The following is a 22,665-nucleotide window of genomic DNA, read 5'->3' on the forward strand; positions in this document are numbered from 1 at the left end:
CTGTTTTCACTTTTGTTATTTCTGTTTAACTGTCAGAAATGCATTATGTTTGCTTTTGTTTATATCCTTCTGTGAATTTGTAGAAAGTTATTAAATATCTTTTGTATTTAATAAATACAACTATACATTTACAAAATTAAAAACACTATTTGATATGTGCCAATCAATGAATTAAACTCACACTGCTTAATTTTTCTCGCCATTTATTTTACAATAATGAATATTTGTAACAAGATATTCAATGAAAAATATACATTTCACAATGAAATTCATAAAGATAGAAAAATTATTGCTTTCTAAAATCACATTTACTTCTGTTATATCTTGTTTTACTTAAAACATTTTATCAATCTTACACAATTTTTGTTTTTAAGGTAACTTTAGCATTTCAATTCTAGAAACACTATATTAATCACTGCATTGAGCAATAAATTGCTAAAACCAAACTTGGTAACTTTGAACAAAACATCAGGTTCAATAAAATGTGTTTTTTTTTTTTTTTACAAAAATGTTTAGCTATAGGTAAGTAAGTAATAAATAAATGTAGAGCAGACATCTACTAGTGGTACAGATCATGTCTGTGGTAGGGCACTTTGTAAAACAATCTTGAAATTATCTTTAAGAAGAATCTGGGAGACACAAGTCACTGCCAATGTTCAGTTACACACACTACAGTTAAGTTTCATACATTGTAACTTTATAGGATTTCTACTTATTACACATCCAATTCTTCATCAGATAGGTTTTCATTGATTGGAACAGCTTCTCCATCTACTGTAGCAGTAAGATGATCTTCTCAATCAGCTGCTTCAGGGAGCTTCCTCTCCTCTCCTACAAATTTATTGTATAAAACAATCATAATGAACACCATGTTAGTGCAAAATACCACTAACAATGATACCAACAATTACTGATATAATTATCTATATGATATTTAATCAACATAATCTGTCCTGATTTTTCTCAATACATTTTGAAATATTAACAATAACTAACAAAGCAAATATATAATTTTTACATATATCAATACATTCATCATTCTGGCTTTTTAGTGTCTGTAAAAAAATTTGCAAACTACCTTTTACAGACAGACCTTTCTTTTAACATTTTCAATGTCATGATTTTTTCTAAAAATCAAATAGTTGTGGTTTCGTTAAATAAGTCTGAACGTCTTTTTTTAAATTAATAAGCATTAAATACAAATTAATTATTATTACAGTTGATAATAAGGGTTTTTAACAATATCTTACTTTAACAGCTAATTTATATTATGTTCTAACTTCGTATTATTATAACATACTTTTTAAAATTTTGTCAACAATTCTCTTATTAAAATAGATACTTCATATTAAACCTTAACTATAACTTTCCTACTTCAACAGACACTTGAATTAAATTTAAGGCACAACTATAACAGTTACTTTCTTAATGTAATACTTGATACTGACTACATCTTCTTACCATATAGGTTTGCTTTTCTTCTGTTCACTTCATGAAGATTAGGTAACAATGTTAATCCTACATTTGCTTGCAGGATAAAGGTCTCAGTTGTTAGTTCCAGATATGAATCACAGTTCTGCAACTGCAAAGAAAGTTTACAAAGATTAAATTTTTATATGTTCCAATGCCCTCAAATTTTATGATAAATATATCTCGTACACGTTAGCATTGACATTGACAAAATTTAAAAGTAATATTTATATATATTAATTCTGCAATTATATTTCTTAACAGAGCTAGCACTAGTGGGAGGGAGCTAAAATAGTTCTCCAACCCCAAAGCTACTATTATCCATAAATTTAGTTTTACCATAATTTCAGATTTAATCCCAGCATATGTCTCACTGCCCCCCTTTTCAGTTAAGAAAAATCTTGAACTGGGACTGATTCTTAAATGATGGTTAAAACATGAAATAAATTAATATATGTATTTTTTAAACTTTTGGCTTGAGTTTAAATGTTTATTTTATTTCCTCCAAAACTATAAAATCCTTTTGAAATCAATTTTCAATTTCCCAGCTACAAAAAGACACAAAACTGTTCACTGATGTGTCAACACTGACAACCAAGTTTGCTGGTATTAATAAAAAAAGAGAGAGATTATAATTAAGTCTTTTTTTGTATAAAGAGAATTCTTCCAATATCCTTGTGATACCACAGCCTGTAATGTGGAGACAGAAATAAAAATATATAAATGTTTCACTGTACAACTTTTTTTTTCTCTTTGAAGAAACAAACTATGATATCAAATGATATTGATGAACTGGATAAAACACATACTGTTTAATTAAGCTGTGTGTTTTTCTTATAGCAAAGCCACAAAGGGCTAGCTGCCCAGCCCACCGAGGGGAGTCGAACCCCTGATTTTTGTGTTGTAAATCCGGAGACATTCCACTGTACTAGCGGAGGGCACTTAATTAAGCAACATTCCTTAATAACATTTCCATGAAAATCCTTAAGAGATAAAATAGCATGCAAACAAGACCTCATGCTTTGAGGTCTTCACCCATCTAGCCTTCTACAGCCAAGTCTGGGTTGAATCTCTCGTCCACTGAGCTGTTTGAAGACTCATAACTATGAAGATTCTAGTTTACTCTTCAGATAAACATACTTAACAATGAAAAGAATAAACTTGACAAGTTTAAATATGCTCTATGACCACACTCATTAATAATGCATTTTGTACTATATAATGTTAAAATTCTACATCAACTTGTCTTGCTATTTTTAAAGTTAGCTTACCTCTTCTTAAGCAAAGTACAAGCTATGTTTAAAATAAATATATTATTATTTATACCACAGTGATGATCAGTAATTTCAAGAATGATTTTACAAACTGTTGTTACGTCAATCAAACAATATCAATATTTACAATAGATGATAACAAGTAGTTATATTTCATTAAATTAAAGGGTGACCAGTGGAGTTCATCTATTATAATTACACCATGATGATGGTCAACAAACTTTAACTTACTAATAATACTCATCATATGATGACAGTCATACAGTTTTACAATATCACTTACACCAATGTGATGACCAGCTTTAAACTCTACTTTTTCCTGTCCTGTTCCACTTGAACTTTTTCCTTCTTCTCATTTTGATATCTACAAATCAAAATAATGTTGTTGTTGATACTATGCTTACAAAATATATTTCAATTAAATATTGAACAAACATGCAATCAGACAAATATAAAAATTTTTGTACACAATGTCTTTTATACTTACATATATGTGTATGTACTTATTTCCCAAATTTATATATTAACTGTTACACTTTACACACGTTTTCATTAAAAGAATGTAATAAAGATCTAAATTGTTATAAGTCAATAAAGTCTTGTGTATAAAAAATCTAAACAACTTAAAACAATGACAACAACTTATGTACATTTTTATGAAAATATATTAAAAGTATACTATCCTTCATAAACATAAAGAGAGGAAGACAAAAGTACAAAATATGAAATTCAATAAGTAAACTTGGATTGAAGTGTGGATAGACAGAGAATAAAATACTTTTCCATGCCAAAAATGTTTAAAATGAAATTCTTGTCAAGTTAGACCTAAGAGCTGCTCTCTTGAAGTACACAATGTAATGACACAATTGTAAAAATTAGATATAATACAACAATATATTATAAAACACACACAGAACACAATTTTATAAATTACATAGAGCAAGATGTAATTTTATGAATGCATACAGATAACAATTTATGTACAGGAAATATAACTGTATAAAATTATGATATTATTCAATAATAATGTAATAACAAAGTATTCAGAGAAAACTTATGTCTAAACTTTACACCAACTTGAATATAAGACTGTTTAGTGGAGGTAGTGTTACTAATTAATTTACTTTGTAACTCACTGATGTTGAGGCTATTGAACACTGTGTTTACAATCCAGTGATGTCAAGACTGTGATATATGTATAAATAACTATAACTAGATGAATGAAAAAAGAGTAAAAGTCACATGAGAGAGAACTGTCACAGAAAAGTTAGACTTTGTAAAGTTAACTGTTGTGGAAGTGAATGGTTGGTAGGTTAGGGTGACATTTAAAGTTTAAAAGAGATAAGGAGAATATTATGTCTCATAAAAGGGTGTTCTAAACCAATTGAACCCACATATGTGGACTTCAACAAAAGAAAGATGATAATTGGAAGTACAAAAAACAGAATAATACTGAAAGTTAAGGATACAACCGTAGTAGCTCATGTGATATCATGATACCACTGTGATTAAAAGACATAAAAGTTTAGCTTGTCAACTGAATTCTAAAACTGTTGAATTGGCTTAAGTGGACTTTGGACAATAAAAAGAAAACTGTATAGTGTCTTAGATACAAATATTATCTCCATAGTGTAAATAATTTTGTACATACATTTAACTTGTTTCAAACATATATTATTTTAAAAAAACAAGTGGAGTGCATGTTGTTAATTTTTTGTCAATTTCACTGCCAGCAAGTCAGAGATACCTACTGTAGAAAATTTTGTGGTCCAACACACTTATAAATTTACATTACTATTAAGTACGTTTACAACATTTGGTAAGCCACAGCCATGATTACACAGTGGTAAGTTGTGTTAGAAGAAAATGAGAAGGACAGTGGAAATAAATACCAATATGTGCACAACTATAGTAAAAGTGCAAATAGCATGGAGATTACATGATATATAACCATGTCAAATTTTGATAAAAGAATGGAAAGAGGAGAGATATCTTCATGGATAGACCAGGAAAGATAGGCCTTGTGCAACACAACAACATGGTATCCAGCTAAAGTGAAGCCCTTTCAGATACCTTATGCAATGAAATACAGTGGAGCGCCGTTAAGATGCAGTATTTGGAGGGTCAACCTGCTTAACCACGGCTTAAGTGGTCTGCGGCTAAAACCTTTGTGACTGAAAAGCCGAAGTCGCTAACAGCTCAGAAACTGAAGTGATGTCTATTGGGTTTGTGGGTAATATTTATACAATTCCATAAAAATATTGGATTATCGAATTAAAAATAATACTTTAATTATTGATCACTTTTTTCACGGATTTACCGCGGATTAAGTTTAATGTATGGAGAGGTGTGATTCGGTAACAATGGCGGCCTCCATAAAGCTGGCATACAGGGCGGATAAGGTAGATTAACGGTCAATTTCTACTGTAATATATTCTATTTATTTCCCAAATGAAAGCAAATCCTTTTTAAATATCTCTTTGAAGTTATAAAGCCAGGATTAAATTCGTAAGCCACGTTTTGCACTTTCTTAAATTAGCGGTGAGCAGCGATAATCCTCGCTCATATTTGTCATGTCAGTGTCAACGACAAGGAGAGTGTGAGAAACTTTAAAAGCCAGGTAGTAGATTTAATACATCAAAATTCTGGGACAAGACTTGCTACAGCGGCTTAAGCAATTTCGCGGTTTAATGGCGCTCCACTGTACCTTACAAAGCAGGAAGCTGAGGCAATGTTGGAAGCTGGAATTGTTAAGCCTTCAAATTTAGCCTACCATTTACCAGTTTTAATCACAAAAATTAGAGATAGGTTAACTGTTTCTAAATAAATTTCCAAAAGCTGAATCTTGTGATGAAGTTCAACTCTGAAACTATGAACAACCTAGAAATTATAAGGTCAGGTTCTCTTCAAAGATCAACCTCAGTAAAGGTTATTGCCAAATCCTAATGAAGACAGGATTTACAGAGAAGACAGCATTTTAATACTAGATGGATTTACCAATTTCAGCAGGTGCCAAGTCAACTCTGCAGAAACATTCAACTGTATGATAAGGATGATGCTGTGCAACACCACCAATATCAAGCACTATGCAGATGCCATCCTGACACTGTGAAATGGGATAACAACAAAATGTTTTGTTACCAACTGGAATATAGAAAGTTTAATAACTAAAATATCAGAAAGCTCACAAATAAGTCTGTTTTAATATTTATACATTATGAGTGTCAGTATCAGTTTTTTTAAATAGATGAATGTGTTTCATGGTAACCACAAGTTTCATCACATGTTAAGTATACCATCACTGAGATGTTTTGAGAGAACAAACCAAATGCATCACCTTTTACAGTTACAAATTTGTATATGATCTATACATGTCTGACTGTCAAGTTTTTAAATGACAAAAATGTATTTTCTGTGTGTTTAATGCTTAAAACAACATTAAATAGAAATATTTTATAACTTATGTACTTTCCATCCAAGTGGTATAGTAAACAAGTTAGAAAATCTTGATTTTCTGTATTAGAACTTACTATATTAGTGGGGGTTTCTTCTTAAAATGCTTAACAAGTTTACAATTTTGTAAATTAGTTCTGTTTAAGGATTTAAACATCTACAGTTTGTATTTATTACCACCAGTTAAGAGTACTTATGAAAGAAGCAAAAATTATGCAAAGGACAACATTAAATAATGTTCCTCTTCTTTTTTTGTTACTAAATCCCTAATAATCTCATTAGATAAGAATTGTGTGCCCTACTTTGTGGAAAATAATTCCTTGAATTCCTTGAACTGATCAATTACACTCAACCCATTAGTACCACACCTTTTATAACCCATACAAGAAAAGCACATGCTTACTTCTTAACATTTTTCAACCACAACATTATTCTAACGTGGTATCATTTTTAATTTTTTCTTTCACTCTTTTTTTTTCACTAATTTTTAAATTACCCTTAATTTCACATAACAGCCTTCATCGTTTTAACAGTTGCCATTTTTAGTTACACAATTTATTTATCTTCATTATTTGAACAAAATAAACATACTAGAACATTACTTAATAAATATTTACAACATCACAATATTTTGCAATTTCCTACCATATTCACCAAATAGTAAAATTGTACAATTTGATGACAGTATTTTATTTGGTGAACATATTAAAAATATGTTTACAAACACTGCAACTTAATAAAATCATAATGTGTTTATTAAAAAGTAAAAACAGTAATTAGAAACAGAGCATCAACAAAATAACTTTATTATGCTTTAAGCAATCTCAAGTTATGCAACCTCTTTGCTTCATACAATATACATTTCAGTGTGTAGGTATATTATTAAACTTGAAGATGACAAAACCTTTTCCAAACACTATACATTCATTATCATGTTAAACTTTTAATAAGATTTGTTATCAGTTCAACCCATCTTTAAACTGTATAAGCTTACTTACCTTATGCAAAGTTATCATATATTTTCTCTTTGAATAAAACTAAAACTATAGCTTTAAAATATATATAATTTTATACACAAATACATTCAGAATTCACAACAAAGGGAACAGAAAAGAAACTTTACAAAGCTATAAAAAACAACCTATATTTTAACTTTATCAACACATGATAGTCTATGTGCTATATCCAAGCATATTTAAACTTTCTCAACAACTGTTATCATAGCAAGAATAGTTTCTCTTTCTTTCTTTTATGAAGAGGGGGTCCAATTAGACTTCTAGTAGTTTAATTAATAAGTGTACATCACATTCATTGTTTTTATTATTTATACCTATGTGTTACAAGTAATTAGTGATAAAATTAATTAGAAAGTCTATTATTATTAGTTCATATAGGTTGTAATGAACAATTTAAAATCTATATCTTTATTTCTACCAATGTGATCAATTAGAAAATAAAAACAAACATTTAAAAACTTTAATTGAAATAAATTATTATATTTTGAAAGGAAAACCACGTCTACAACTATATTCACATTTTAATGTTTGCAAGCATCACATCTGTTTTCAATTCTTTTTTGTCACTTGCATTTTACTTATTTTGGATATCAACAGTACTAAAACATTTGTCAGGAACATTATAACTTTCAAACAATGAAAACAGATTTTAAAGTAGGCATATGTTACAAGAGCTACAAGTGTCATAAATATAAGGGCTACAAATGATGTAAGAAATAATAACTACAAATAGTTATTTCAAAATTTGGGTTGAAATAAAGTTTTTTATTATCATTTAGAGAAAAAAGGTAATTTTTTTCTAACTTCATTACCAAAATGTCTGGTGCATATAGCTTAGTTGCTTTGCACCGTAAATTGCCAAGCTAACCAACCAACAATGAAAATGTCTAAACCCTCCATTATGCATTATAAATTCCGAAAAATAGCACTTTCTTTAAGGAAAACAAATCTCCATAAAGTCTAGAATGCATGCACACTGTTAATTTCTGGATAAAAACCAAGGCCTGATAATTTACCAGGGAAACATTAAGTTGATGTTCATATTATTGTATTCATAAGTCAATGGCTGAAGCTACACCTGACTGTTATAGATTCAAAATAAACTAAATTCAAATAAATAATAATAAAGGTAATTAATAGACCAATCAAACAGATACTGAAACCTCATATTTATTTTCAATACTATTGACTGTTTTCCTAATTAAATGAAGGGGGAAAATGGAGGGAGGAGTTAAGACCCCACAGATAAAAACATTAAATGATACAGGTATTACTTAAAAAAAAAAACAGCTAGAAGGGAAGGGGTTTCAACTCCCTTGATCTCTACCTTAAATTAATGCCTATTCAAATATAATATTAAACAATATTATTATTAATCTCTGAAAAATGTGCATAATGTTTACCCCTATGGATCCCTTCACCTCACCTGCATTCTCTCATACATAACTGAAGAACACAGTTATTAAATACTAAAAATATGAATGACTGGACCACTTGGGCTCCTGCTCTAAATGTGCTCACACTAATACAACTTTAAATAATAGTGATACAATTGTAAAGCAAAAACATCACACAGTGTGAAAAAAAATCAAAATACAATAAATTTACACCTAATTATTTAAATAGCCAGAGTTGACAGTCAATGGTTCAAAATTGGTGCAGTGATAGATAGCTTCTGTAGCTTTGCAATAACAATGACAGGAATAGTAAATTTAATGGCAATGGAAGTCATAAAGCATCCCCACACCTGCCTCTTATGCAAGTTTGTACCTAACAAATATTTTGATCATCTGGATATTTGGAATAACTAGAAACATTAATTTCAATTAGTTTATTACTTTCATGACAACTGATTTAATCATAATTTTGATTGATTGCTAAAATAAGTATCACAAACTCTTATTTTGATTGGTTAACTGACTCAGTTCTTCTGCAAGCAGATGCATGTTAACATCACATAAGCAAAGAAATCAAGTTTTACTAATGAAGACAATTAAACTTAAAATGAAAAACATTTTATAACATACAATACATAAGGCAAGACATGAACTAGTAAATGTTGTTACTAGTATATGGATGCAGGCAGTGTGTATGGGTAAGAAGTTTCACTGATCTCTCAGTTCCCACTAAAGTGAATACATACAAGTTTGATCCATAGTTCACATCCCCACAAAGATAGAATACATTTAACTGCAAGAAATGTGAGGTGAAGAACATGTGAACTGCTTGCTCCAAACCTGAAAAGGAGAAGGCTGGGCCCAAATGAGGTTGAAAAGAAGAAAACTACCCAAATGAATGGGTTATTGAGAGGAGATAAGAATGGATTTCTCCCACTATCATGAGGAATCCTCCCTCTATTGTATCTTGTAGAATCAGTGGAGTGTGGTCTATGGACTGTGAATGAGTAGAAGCAAACATTATCTAGTTATTCATAGAGAGAAGAGCACAAATTATCATAGAGTGAAAAAAGAATTGAGGTTTGTCCAAACAAACAGGAAAGTCCTGAAATGGAAAACATGATTTAGGGCAATGAAGTGGACACTGTGGGGAAGAATTTTAAATTGTGGATTATGAAGGGAAAATGGTTTAGCACATGATTAACAATTTTGAAAAATAAAATAATTATATGTTACTAGTAGTAATAATTGCAACTTACAAACAATCTAGGCTAAACATACCTAGTTAAATTACTAATAATGAACTAACAAAGCCATGAAATCTGTTGAGACCACAAAGTATGTAAGATTAATGTACTTGCAAAGTGATTAAATGTATCTAGTAATAACACAATTAATAATCAACATCTCATTTATAATTCGTTTAAAATAACTTAGATGATAAAGAACATATAAATATCTAACTTACCAAAATCCATACATTAATGACATGAAATACTCAATTCTCCCATGTGTAAATAAGAGTAAAGCCACACAAATGACATCTGAGTCACAACTACCACAGGTATATCAACCAGATTTGAGGTATGGTAAAGTTTATCAACATGTACCGGTCCCCTGGTAGTACTGGTATCAACAGAAACAAAAGTATGAGAAGAGCAATTCTCTCCCAAAGCAAACAACTTGGAAGCATGAAAAGTAGTGGAAAACTAAAACTCTTGAAATGGTGTGGAATATGACAGACTAAAATAAAAAGTGTTAAAAACAAAGAAAAACAGAGAGTCCAAATGTCTTCTTATTGATTACATTCTTACTTAGAAACATTGTTTTACTGAAAAGAAGAAGAAATCACTGGCTAAACCCATGAATCTAATTTCCTGAGAATTAAAGTCCGTAGATAACTTTGAACTAAATTCCTGGGAAATCTTACCAGTAGCATGTTCAGCTGTAATGGGAATTTCTATAGTCAATACACTGATCACATATTACTGCAGCAGTAATTTGGTTTATCAACATATTAGATACCCAGAGCTCTCATAAATGTGAACAAATCTCAATGTAAGACTCAGGGAAAAGAGGAAAAATACCAAAGACAGGAATTTTGTTTCTTTTGTTGTTGTGGTTTTACTTCTGAAAATATTTTGACTATTTGAAAGCTGCAGGAATATTCTTCTATGACATCATATGTTTATTCTGGTTTATCAAGTGCAGTAAGGAATAATTAACTGATTGAAATCCAAATTTTTTATTAGATAAAATTCATCTTGACCAAAAAATATAGAATTTAAATTTTTATATTTGAAAAGAAAGATACCCTTAACAGAATTAGATTTATCTACATTAATTTTCTAAAAGGTAAACTGAAGATGGACATTTAAACTCTTAAAATGCTTCAGTAGTCTAACACTAATAATGCAAACACATAAAACCATACAGTTGATTTAAAAGACCTTTACACTTCACGTTTTAACAGATAATAGATGCATAGATAAAAAAATAAACTACATTACCTTCATCTCTCAAGTCTACATAAATACTCTTCACTCTTATTTTCAACATCATCGTGGGAAAACTTGCATTTGTCACCTTTCTTACACTGTTCTTACTTATAAAAAACATACAGTACAGATTTAGGATCAGTTCCTGAAATTAAAATAGTTATATCACCTTTCTGCAAGAGATGAATGTAACTGAACTGTAGCCTTGTTGAGAGTAACAAGATAAAACACTTCAATGATGTGGTGTGTGATTTACATAAAGCAGACTTTGAACACTTGTTTTGATTCACCCTAATAATATCAGTGACTTAACTGTTGAAAAACACACAAAAATTATGAAAACTAATTTAATATTAAAGATAGCTATGTACAGTAAAAGAATTCATGCTTTCAGTTAATATGTTCACAATACTTGTACCACACACTTGTTACATAAGTTGTTTTAATTTTTAAAGTTATAAAAACAGATAAAATGTACCAACATGCATTTTTAAAATGTATAAAAATAACATTCAATGAAGTTACAGTAATATAATAGCTTATGCTTTTGTTTTGAATGAGGTGTAGCTATGTAAATAATTTCATTGTACTTATAAAGCCAATTATTGTTGGTTAGTCACAATTATCTACCTGATTTATGTCTCTCTAAGTGTTATAACTGCAGAACTCATATGGAATAAAACTGTATTTCTTTCCAACCACTCCTTAAAAAAATATTTAACTCTCACTGATAAAGAATAAATATTTATAATTACAAGTTGTACATTAGCACAATTTTAGTGCCAGACTTTAAAAACAAAAGCTGAAAAATAAATATTTAGAACCTTAAATGGGTGAAATTGTAAACCTGATGTTCCACATTTTAGAAATTCTTTTATATATGACTAATGCTAAAAAATTCCTAACTTATGGTAGGATTTCAATGTCAGGGAAATGTATCTCTAAAAGTAGAAAGCAAAGAGGTTCCATCTTTAAACACATTTAAGACTACATATCATTATGATGTATTTCAGTTTCTTTATAATACATAAGGTTTAAAAACCATAATAATTCTGGAAAGTATTTTAACTTTTTCTTGAATAACTCAGTTTGAAAGATTCAACTTATGTTATTTGCTATCTCTAAGAAATAATATCTTAAAAACCTTTATGACCTACTTAGACAGCCAGATCATTGACGTACCCAAAGATAATCTGTATTGATAACACTTTATGTAGTAATTCTTAAAAGTCTTTAGTTAACTATAAAATCCTATGTTTTTTAGTACTATTAAACCTCACATTGACATATTCTCCTGCTCATTTTACACCACTTCAAAACAAGCAAAAGCAATAATGGAAAAAAAAAAAAAATTAAAATCTTTGTATTTATATGTTTACAAAAACATGCCATATCAACATGTAGGAGGAGGGTAAGTGATTAACAATATATCACGTACTTCGTGATGACAAGAAACCAACTTGAAGTGAAAATGTATTTCAGAACAACTGTTGCAATCTCCTCCTTTGTTAATCTGAAGATGACCTAAGAAGGTCAAAACATTGTTTTCAGTTTTATTTTGGTATAACCAGTTGTCCTGAGATACATATCACGTACTTGTTATGTTACTGGAAAGTCACACAACAATAGGAATATACAAATTTCAGAATTTTCTGCTCACACTCTCTATTGAATTACATAGAAATAACTTATGGGAAAGCTTGTCTAATCTAACATTTGTATTAGGTAAAAATAAAATAATAAACCTTTACACTCCATACAAAAATTATACTGCACAACAATTTTTTTTTAATTTTTTGCTTCCTGAAAAGGTTTTGCTGATTGTGGCAGGTATCTGGTGGGTATGCACAAATATAGTTTTGGTTTTGTTTCATAACATAGAAACTTTGAGAAATAGACAGTTTACTGTTTACTGGCAATAACTTATTTAATTGCATTTATGTTTGTAATACACTATTAAGTTCAACATAATTAAAAGTGTTTTGCTCCTGATTTTTGTTTGTATTCAATGTCCTGTGCATCACGTTGCAGTGTCCAACAGTAGTCGGCAAGCATTGACAAATTCCAGTTGCCCTGATATTGTTTTCCCATTGTAGCAAAACTGAAGATTTCAATGAAACTGTACATAATGGGCAAATGTGGATGTGATTTTCATTATCAGCAGCCAAAATCTATAAGGAACACCCAACAGTGTTCAAGATGCAAAACTTTGTTGTGCAGTGTTATCTAACATTAACTTCATTCTCCACAAGCAAGGAAAGGTGACAGAAAAAAACCTATTTCTTAATATAAAGAGTAGTATTTTACCTTTCTCATCTTTCTGTGTTGTTACAGATTTTAATGTCAAGTTCAGGTCCTCAATTTCCTTCTTTTTCTTCCTACTTGTTGATCTACCTAAGGTAATGTGAGTAGAGTGTGATTACTCTTATATTACCAACAATTTGTTTGAACCTTTGTATCAATAAGTTTAACAAACATTGCATACTATTTCATTGATTAAGTAAACAAATCATGCATTACAAAGATAACTAGAGTTTTAAAATATTCAGAACATATTATCTGATATACGTTCATTAAAAATAAAGAAAATGTGACAGCTGTTAAGATGAAAACTACACTTTATGAAATTGACTTTAATGCAATACTTATAAGATTACTATATGGAAGTATGATTTTACACAGCCTTTCATACTGTTTTTCTTCCTACTTTCCTACAGACAATGTTGATGATAATTATGAAATTACAAAGTGTTAAAGACATGTTAAAAGGTCAACAGAAAATTTTGCAGTTTCAAACACTGGTAAAAGTTAAGGTAGCCTTGGATACCTTGTTTGACTAATATTTTGAATGCTAATGCACTGTCTTCTCATGAAGTTTATAAGAACTGACCACACCTTTTCAGCATGATATTAAAGTAGTAAAATGAGATAAATAACACCCAGAATTTGCATTTACCAGACCCAACTTAAATACATCTGATCTATTTAGGATGTGTGTGTTGGTGTGCATCACCACTGAAAATACCCCAAATTAGTCATTTTCTGACCTCAACAAAGTATTTGGTTATTTCAAAATCAGATTTGATACACTAGCCAAAGAACACTATTAAAAAACAGAAACAAGAAACAGTCTCATCTTTACCTGACACACCATCTCATGTGCACCAGACAAAACAATATCACCAAACAAGAAGCATCACAATGTAATTTGAAAAACAATTAGTCAACATGACTGTAATCCATCATTACTACACAACCTGTGTGAGGAAATTAGTCACTCACACAATCAGCAGAACTTCACAAGTAGCATGGAAATTTCTAAGGCAGACATAAAAAGACAGCTTTCTGTGCAAGACGTGAACTGCCTCTAAAAAGATTAATTTTGATTACTGAATATTGAAGATGGTAATAATTGGACACACAAGTTGATTATTTTCATAAAATTAATTGATTACTTTGCATGAAACAAACTGATGTAATCAATTCTCATAGGTATACAATTGTATTTCATTCTGATTAAGAAATTTTGAAATTTAACCATGAATCTTGCAACAATAAGTTATTTTTTGATCTGGCCTTATGCTGAGCAATATAAATCTAAATCAGATAGTCAAAGTGAGACAAACTTTCTCTGGCAAAACTTGTTTCATATTGTTGGCATATGAGAATAGTTTTGTATCATCAGATTTAATTGTATTTCCAGTCATGTTCATAAGATCATCTGGATCTCTTGGAAGTAACGTAGTACAAAGAATCCTTAATCCTGCCATGCAGAATGCAAGCAATCACCTGCTCTTTTCAAGAGCACTGAAACTTGATGCTTTTCATAGAGCTTCTTGATTTGGAAAGTTTAATGTTGTTGTGGATTCAATACCAAATTGAATCGGCATTGCTCCTGTGCCACGTTGAAATACCACAACAATGTCTTGCGTTTACACTTCAGTTCTTGGATTATCTGCATCATTCATTCAGTGTCACAAACTCCATGGGATCCTCAGAAGTACTGCTACACATTTCATCTTCATCACTCTCCAGTGGAATAGATGAATCAGTCCTTCATTTTCTCTTTCTTCATACTTTTAAATTACCTTGCAGCTCTTTCACACCTGCTTTTTGTGTCATTTTGACCTCTAAGTCTGAACCATTGCATCTACACTGTCACTTTGAACTTACAAGCCACTTTCTTCTTTTCCTGTATTAATGTTACTTTATCAATAGAGGATCAGTACACTTAATCACTGAATGTTGTAGCATGTTGATATCTGTTTTGTAGCCAGCTGGAGATCCAGTTTTCACAAACTGTGTAACAGTTGTCTGTTTTTTGGCCAATGAGATTTTGGTGAAGTCATCAGCCAATAAACAAAATTTCCAGATTGACAGCAAAGTACAATTATCTACCCACCTTGTTTCTGGTCTTGTATCTGAATTTGTTTTAATGAAAAATATTTAGTATTATAAAAATAGTTTTCATAGTTTAAAACTTTCACATAAAGAGTCACTAAAGCAATTAAGTTAAAAGGAAAAGTACTTGTCCTATTGAGTACTCTTCATGATTTACCAGCTGCTGGAAAAGCTTTTTTCTGATTACGATAGAGCCATAATTCAAAGTAATAGGACATGCACTTATTTCACCATTGCTTTTAAAGTTTAAAAATCGTAAATTTACAATTTATGTTGTCCCTACTTATGAGTTATAAGTAGGAAAAGCTTTTTTTCTGATTACGATAGAGCCACAATTCAAAGTAATAGGACATGCACTTATTTCACCATTGCTTTTAAAGTTTAAAAATCGTAAATTTACAATTTATGTTTTCCCTACTTATGAGTTATATACTAATAATTTCATTTTAAAATGTTGTCAAATCTACTTACATTGAACATAACATTTGTAATAATATTGCAGATACTACTTATAATTAGCATGATCAATTATGTAACTAACTCATTTTTGTATTAACACTCACAGACTGGAATTAGGCTTAGCCGCTACGGTAAATTCAAGGTACAATATATTACTTCAACGTACAAATATTGCACTGGTTACAATTTACATAATTCAGTATTTCAGTACCTATGTATACAACAATAAAATTTAAAATTGTTTTACATTGATATATTTCATTCTTTTGATCAACTTTCTTTCCTGGTTCGTTTGGTTTTTCTTTGGAGACATCACTTCACTAAAATAAAACTATAAAATTGTCAGTTTTCTGAGTAGTTAGCTATTTGTATGTGTTATCAAGCGACCTCTACAGTTTCGAACAAAGAGTACAACCGAATCTGCAAGAAAGTTCTCGTCATATTAAGAAAATAAGAAAGCATGCGTATGTTTATATTCTTATCATTGTTAGTAGAACAGAACATTTTGTGATATCAGTAGTATTATTAGGTTAAAAGGTGAGAAAGAGGACTTGATTGATATCATAATAGTTGTCCAGATCCTAAGATAAGTAATTAATATGATTTTAATCTGTAATTTTGATATTGCATTAGTTTTAGAACTAGCTCATAAGTAATCATTATGATTGATATCATAGTTGTCTCCAGATCCTAAGATAAGTTTAATATGATTTTAATCTGTAATTTTGATATTGCATTAGTTTTAGAACTAGCGCTCATACCCACGAAATGTTTAAAGCTAAAATTCAATGTCAGATGCTGATCAAACTCAAAACTGGTAGTAGAGGTAGTTGTAAGTTAATTATTGCAAATACAAATTATAGTTCTTCAAGGTGTGTTTGAGATTGGGATAAATGGCTCATTTATTGTCTGAGTTCACAATATTTTGTGACACAATAACTTGTAAGTTACTCAAAATTTCGAATAGAAAGACTTGCATTCTCAAAGCAGTATATTTTAATTTTAGATTATAACATAGTTTAGTAACAAACTTTTCAAATATTTGTTGGACATCAGTTTGTTTGTTTAGAATTAAGCACAAAGCTGCACAATGGGCTATCTGTGCTCTGTACACCATGGGCATCGAAACCCAGATTTTAGTGGTGTGAGTCTGCAGACATACCGCTGTGTCATTAGGGGCTTGGACGTCAGTATGAGCAATTTTCTAACATCTAAATTGAATTTTATTAGGTGTCAGTTAAGTCCTCAAATGTTACCTAAGAGTATTAATAATAGACGTAACACACTTAGCAGATTAAGTAAAAATATTAATTCTTGAAGCTTTTGTCTTTGATTGATAATGTAGCACCAAAGAAACTGCTGTTGTGGCATATAACACAACTCATTAAAGACATGAGTCCTTAGGGGCTCATAACAGTCCTCAAATGTTACCTAAGAGTATTAATAATAGACGTAATACACTTAGCAGATTAAGTAAAAAATATTAATTCTTAAAGCTTTTGTCTTTGATTGATAATGTAGCACCAAAGAAACTGCTGTTGTGGCATATAATACAACTCATTAAGGACATTCATTTGAAGCATTCTTGGAAATTTCACACGCACACATTTATATTCTTGTGGGATCACTGACCATTAACAGGGAGCCAAAGGGTCTGATATTACTGAAGATGAAAACATTTTTAAATTGTTCAGTTACTAATTTTGCTTATGCTTGTGATTTTTTTGGATAAAATACAAATAATTTTCACAATGAAATGTTATTACGTAAATTTCAAATATTTGCACATTTTATAGAAATGTAATATAAAAAAATTTTCACCATTTCAGTTTTAATTTGATAAAAATACGTATATACTGAATATACTTTATATATGTATATATACAGTCATAAACTATAGCAGTTTATAAAATAACTTTTAAAAATATTTTAAGTGTAATATTTTTATCATTTGAGTTATCTATGATTACACAAGATAACATCTACACACTCACATAATTTTGAAAGGTATTTTTTAAAGCATTTAATTATTTTCCTATTGTAAATAATATGATATGATGATGGATTTTTAATGAATCTTTGTAGGCATTGGAGCCTTTTAACAATAAAATATTGTTTTCACTGCATAATGCTCCTGTCTTACTGGTAAATATCAGTTATTCTCTTTGAAATGAAACATCTGTTTTCAATTGCCTAACTTTAAACTTCATACAACGTTTGAACCACTTACTTAATCAAATAAAATTCTGGTTCTTATTCCATAGTATCAACCATTATTTGTATCTTGATAAAATTATTGCAAATATTAACAACAAAGGCACCATATATAAATATACTCTTCAAAAAAAGAAAGGCAAAAGGATCAACATGGATCAACTCGTGACCGTCCACGATCTGGCAGACCTCGTGTGACCACGCCCGCACAGGATCACTACATCCGGTTACGTGACCTTCAGGATAGGACCACCACTGCGACGTCTACTGCTTCAACAGACCTTTTGCACATTCGAGGGAATCTTACGGCTCAACGATACGTCGACGAGATTCTAAGACCCCATGTGCAACCCATCATGGTGAACTTCAATGACGTTTTTCAACACGACAACGCCCGTCCTCACACATCCCGACTCACCACTGTCTTCTTGAGACACCACAACATCAACATTCTTCCATGGCCCTCCAGATCACCACATTTAAGCCCCATCGAACATCTTTGGGACGAGTTGGACCGACGTCTGCGACGGCGACAACCTCAACCGCAGACTCTACCTCAGCTTGCAGCAGCTATGCAGGCTGAGTGGACAGCCATTCCACAGGATGTGATTCGTCATCTCATCGCTTCCATGGGCAGGAGATGCCAAACAGTTATTGATGCTCACGGGGGGCATACTCGTTATTGACGTTGAGTGACGTTAAACTTCAACTAGTGAGCGTGGACTTCGCCTTTGCAGACTTTGGATTTTCAGCAGTGACTGTGCATAGTTTCACACATGTCACACAGAACTACCCGGAATAAACTTGTTAACAATATGTCTCATATTTTGCCTTTTGCGTTTCTTTTTTTGAAGACTATATGTTTTGAATCCCATTGGAAAATAATGGTGGTGTAAAGGTTTAAAATTATTTAAGTATGATTATTTACACACATTGAAAAACCTTCAGTAGTCTAATGTATTTGATTGAGGTAAAAAAAGCTAAAAGAATTAGGAATCTTTTTTTAGAGAAATTTATAATTTGAAAACAAGAAGGCTATTTTAACCTTGATATAAGATTTTGATTTGGGCTACCATTGCATTTAATAGCATATAAGGCTCGCTGGCATACAACAACTACAGTAGTGGTTGGAATACTATTAATGTAATTAGTTTGTTATAACAACAGTTTTTATGATATGAAGTTTGTGAATGCTAACTTAGAAAAGGTATTCACTCCATAACAACTGTTATACAAGTGTTCATTGTCTGTCCCTAGTAGAACAGAGGTAAGTCTTTGAATTTATAATGCTAAAATCAGGGTTTTGATTCCCCTTAGTGGACACAGCAGATAGCCCGTTGTTGCTTTGCTATAACAAAACAAACACATTCTGTCTGATATGTCTAGAATATTATCTACCATCCACTCACCATATTGTCTGACTGAAATTATATATGAATGAAATCATTAGATCATTAATGCATGTAATAAACCTTTGAAGTCCACAGTACATGTAGTTTTAAATTAATTAATGCATTCGGAGGAGATTTTAAGTTTTTAACTTGTTATATTATATTCTTAAAGTTTATTTGCAATTTTTCTCTATTTTGTTTCACACAACTATTTAAAAGTTATTATATTTTATTAGAATATCTCTCCTTTATGATTGAACCTTTTACATTTATTACTCATGTAAAATAATAACATTTGGTCAATCTAGAATCTCTTAAAGCTGAAAAATTATATATCTGAGACAGCTCATATCATTATGTTTTCATCATCAACTTTGAGGGTTATTTTTAGGAGTCACAGGACGATGAAAAATTCTGTACATATAAAAAATTTGCTAATGTGTTCATGGGCTATGTAGCAGTGGTAGTGGATTTATCAAGTGGAAGCTGACGTATGCTCTCCATAGAGAGCCATTGTGTGGGTTTTCTGTACATTAAAACACAGCTGGCTACAGTACAATGTTTTATCTCATTAGACAGGACTTAGTGTACAAACAGTACTGGTATGTTTTGTTGTTTTTTCTGGTCATAATCAGCTATGTTTTTTGAGTGGTTGTGATACATGCTTTATTAAATAGTGGGGTTTAACTACATTGCTTTAGTGATTATGTTGTGAATTTTATTTCCTGAAGAAAGGTAATTATAGCCTTTAGGTGTTATTTATCATCCCTATCTGGTAAAACATAACAGAAGTGATCATGTTGTATATTTTGTTTTTTAGTGAGGTATGAGTTTAGTGCATTATGTAATCATAATATTTGATTTTTGTCCTGTTGAGATGTTTATCCAGTGTTTTGGTATCATGAAAATTCTAGTTAAAAATAATGATATCTAGATATTTTCAAACATTTGTTAACTTTTCATAAGTTTATACAATCCTTGTCTTCAGCAATTTTTACTCGTGAAAAACTTTAAAGGAACTCAACATTAACAGTTTTTATGCCCCTGTAAAAGTGTTTTTGTGCATAACATCAGGATCATAAAAGCAAGAACTTGTTTATCCTTTTTAATACTACTAAAATATTATTGTATAAACATTTGATCATTTTTTAGGTTTTGTAATGTCATTAAAACTTTTAATTACTTTTCCATTATTTACAATTTGTTACCCTCTTATAAGTAACAAAAAAAACAATGTGCTCATTACCTTTTAAGGAGTTTCAAAATGACAGGGTTTGTAATTTTGTTGTTTTCTGACAATAATTATATTTGCTTAGGCTGCAAGCTAAGAAGTGATGCATTAAATTAATCTTGATTCTCCTTTATTATGTTTATAAAGAATACTTGATTATGAGTTCCAATAAAATTGCCAGGTTTATCAGCAGCATCACTTAAAACCTCTAGATACCTACCTTGTAGCTTAATATTGGAAAATGTCACTACCACAGCAAGTTCTTGGATATAAAATATGGCAATTATCAGTCAGGTTTTCAAAGAAATCTATGCAGTCTTGATGACATTCTGTAAACCCTGACATAATGTGATTGGGATTAACTTGTTGCCACTTGCTGGTAATATCAGTAGCAGGTTACCACAGAGATGTATTGTTCTTACCATGCATACACAGTAAATGCCATTGAAATAATGCACTTTATGTAATTTCAGATTACTGTACCTATATAAACAGCTGTTTTATGTTGGACGAAATTCTCCTGCAGGGTTAAGAACCTAAAAGAACAAACCAACATTTACTATTATGGAGTATATATAGCTGCAAATCTACAGTATGACTTAAATGAGTCTTACAAATCATAATGATCAAGTCTGATTGTAAGCACTTGTCTGTAATGGCAGATTCATTGCTCTTAACTTTAACCCTCTGTTCCTAGAAACATTTCTTGAGACGTCTCTGAACTAAGTAGTTTAGAATTAGTAGATATTTTATTTTTACCTAAAACATTGAATGAATTTTTATTTCTTAAAAGTTATTGAAGTTGCTATTTAAGAGATGTTTTCTTGTAGGAAAGACAAATAGAAAGTTCACTAACATAAGTTTCAGTATTAAATGATAAAGAGAAACAACAAACAAACATGCAAATCAGGTACATATTGTAATGATGCCAGGAAAACACTAGGTAAAAAAAATCAATTAAAAAAAACAAAATATAGGAGTTTGAGAGTGTTTACAAGAGAATAACTTATTGTTTAATTTTAAAAGTATAATAAAGAGAACAGACTACTAATATTCATCACTGGTACAACTCACTTACCATTTCAAACAATACAATAGTCTTCTTCTGCTAGATGGTCGTGTTTAACCTTCCAGTCCTCTTTACCTCAAAATTAATATCTGTAATGTTAAACATCTTTTTTCTTGATCATTTAATGGGAGTGTGTACAAAGAGAGCATACTCATATCAAGAATTTCAACTTACATTCTTAATCCAGTGAATAATGTCACTCCATGACCTTTGTTCACTGACAGCATTGGTCATGAAATATTGGTCAGACTTGCGGGGGTCAATTATCTGTTATAGCCGTTCGGTTACTCCCGAAGGACAAGGCGCTGAGGTCATGGTAGCATTGCAAAACTGGATCAAGTAATAGACAATTTACCGACTTTGTTCGGTGAAGTACTCGAGTAATGTGCGTTCTGATTACTGATTTACAGCATATAATGTTACATTTCACAACGTTCACACAGTGTTACATAACAACGTTCACACAATGTTACATAACAACGTTGATTATTCGCTATGAAGTGACTGCATTTTGACTATTTCATAACAGCGTTATGGTATAACGTGACCAAATCACAACCAAATTGTGGCAACACATGACGTTGCAACTCTCATATATGGGACACTGGACATTACTTGGTTGAGAGGGGAAAACATTTCATTCTGAAATTCATTCCTAATTATGTAACATCAATTTGGCGCCCCACCCCCGACGCTGCGCCCGGGGACAGATGTACACCCGTGACCCCCCCCCCTTTCCCTAGCTACGCCACTGGCGAACGTGTAATCTTTTTAAGCCAAAAATCATGAACG

At 30.8% G+C, this 22,665-nt stretch overlaps 1 long non-coding RNA gene across 12 annotated transcripts; it reads right to left on the reverse strand.

Annotated features, from left to right (window-relative positions):
• Positions 1–190: 190 nt before the first annotated feature.
• Positions 191–16,337, reverse strand: LOC143242422 (uncharacterized). Of its 12 annotated transcripts, none has more exons than XR_013022644.1 (7): positions 16,216–16,337; positions 13,416–13,502; positions 11,121–11,211; positions 10,079–10,236; positions 3,028–3,108; positions 1,462–1,582; positions 305–831 (listed from the first exon to the last, which is right to left on the reverse strand). It is a non-coding gene; the product is annotated as an uncharacterized LOC143242422 (long non-coding RNA). The 12 variants fall into 12 exon arrangements; XR_013022642.1 differs by having other exon boundaries at positions 11,121–11,215; XR_013022635.1 differs by having other exon boundaries at positions 11,121–11,253.
• Positions 16,338–22,665: the final 6,328 nt, after the last annotated feature.

This window comes from Tachypleus tridentatus, unplaced genomic scaffold (genome assembly GCF_004210375.1).
Source record: "Tachypleus tridentatus isolate NWPU-2018 unplaced genomic scaffold, ASM421037v1 Hic_cluster_2, whole genome shotgun sequence".
Classification (NCBI taxonomy): domain Eukaryota; kingdom Metazoa; phylum Arthropoda; class Merostomata; order Xiphosura; family Limulidae; genus Tachypleus; species Tachypleus tridentatus.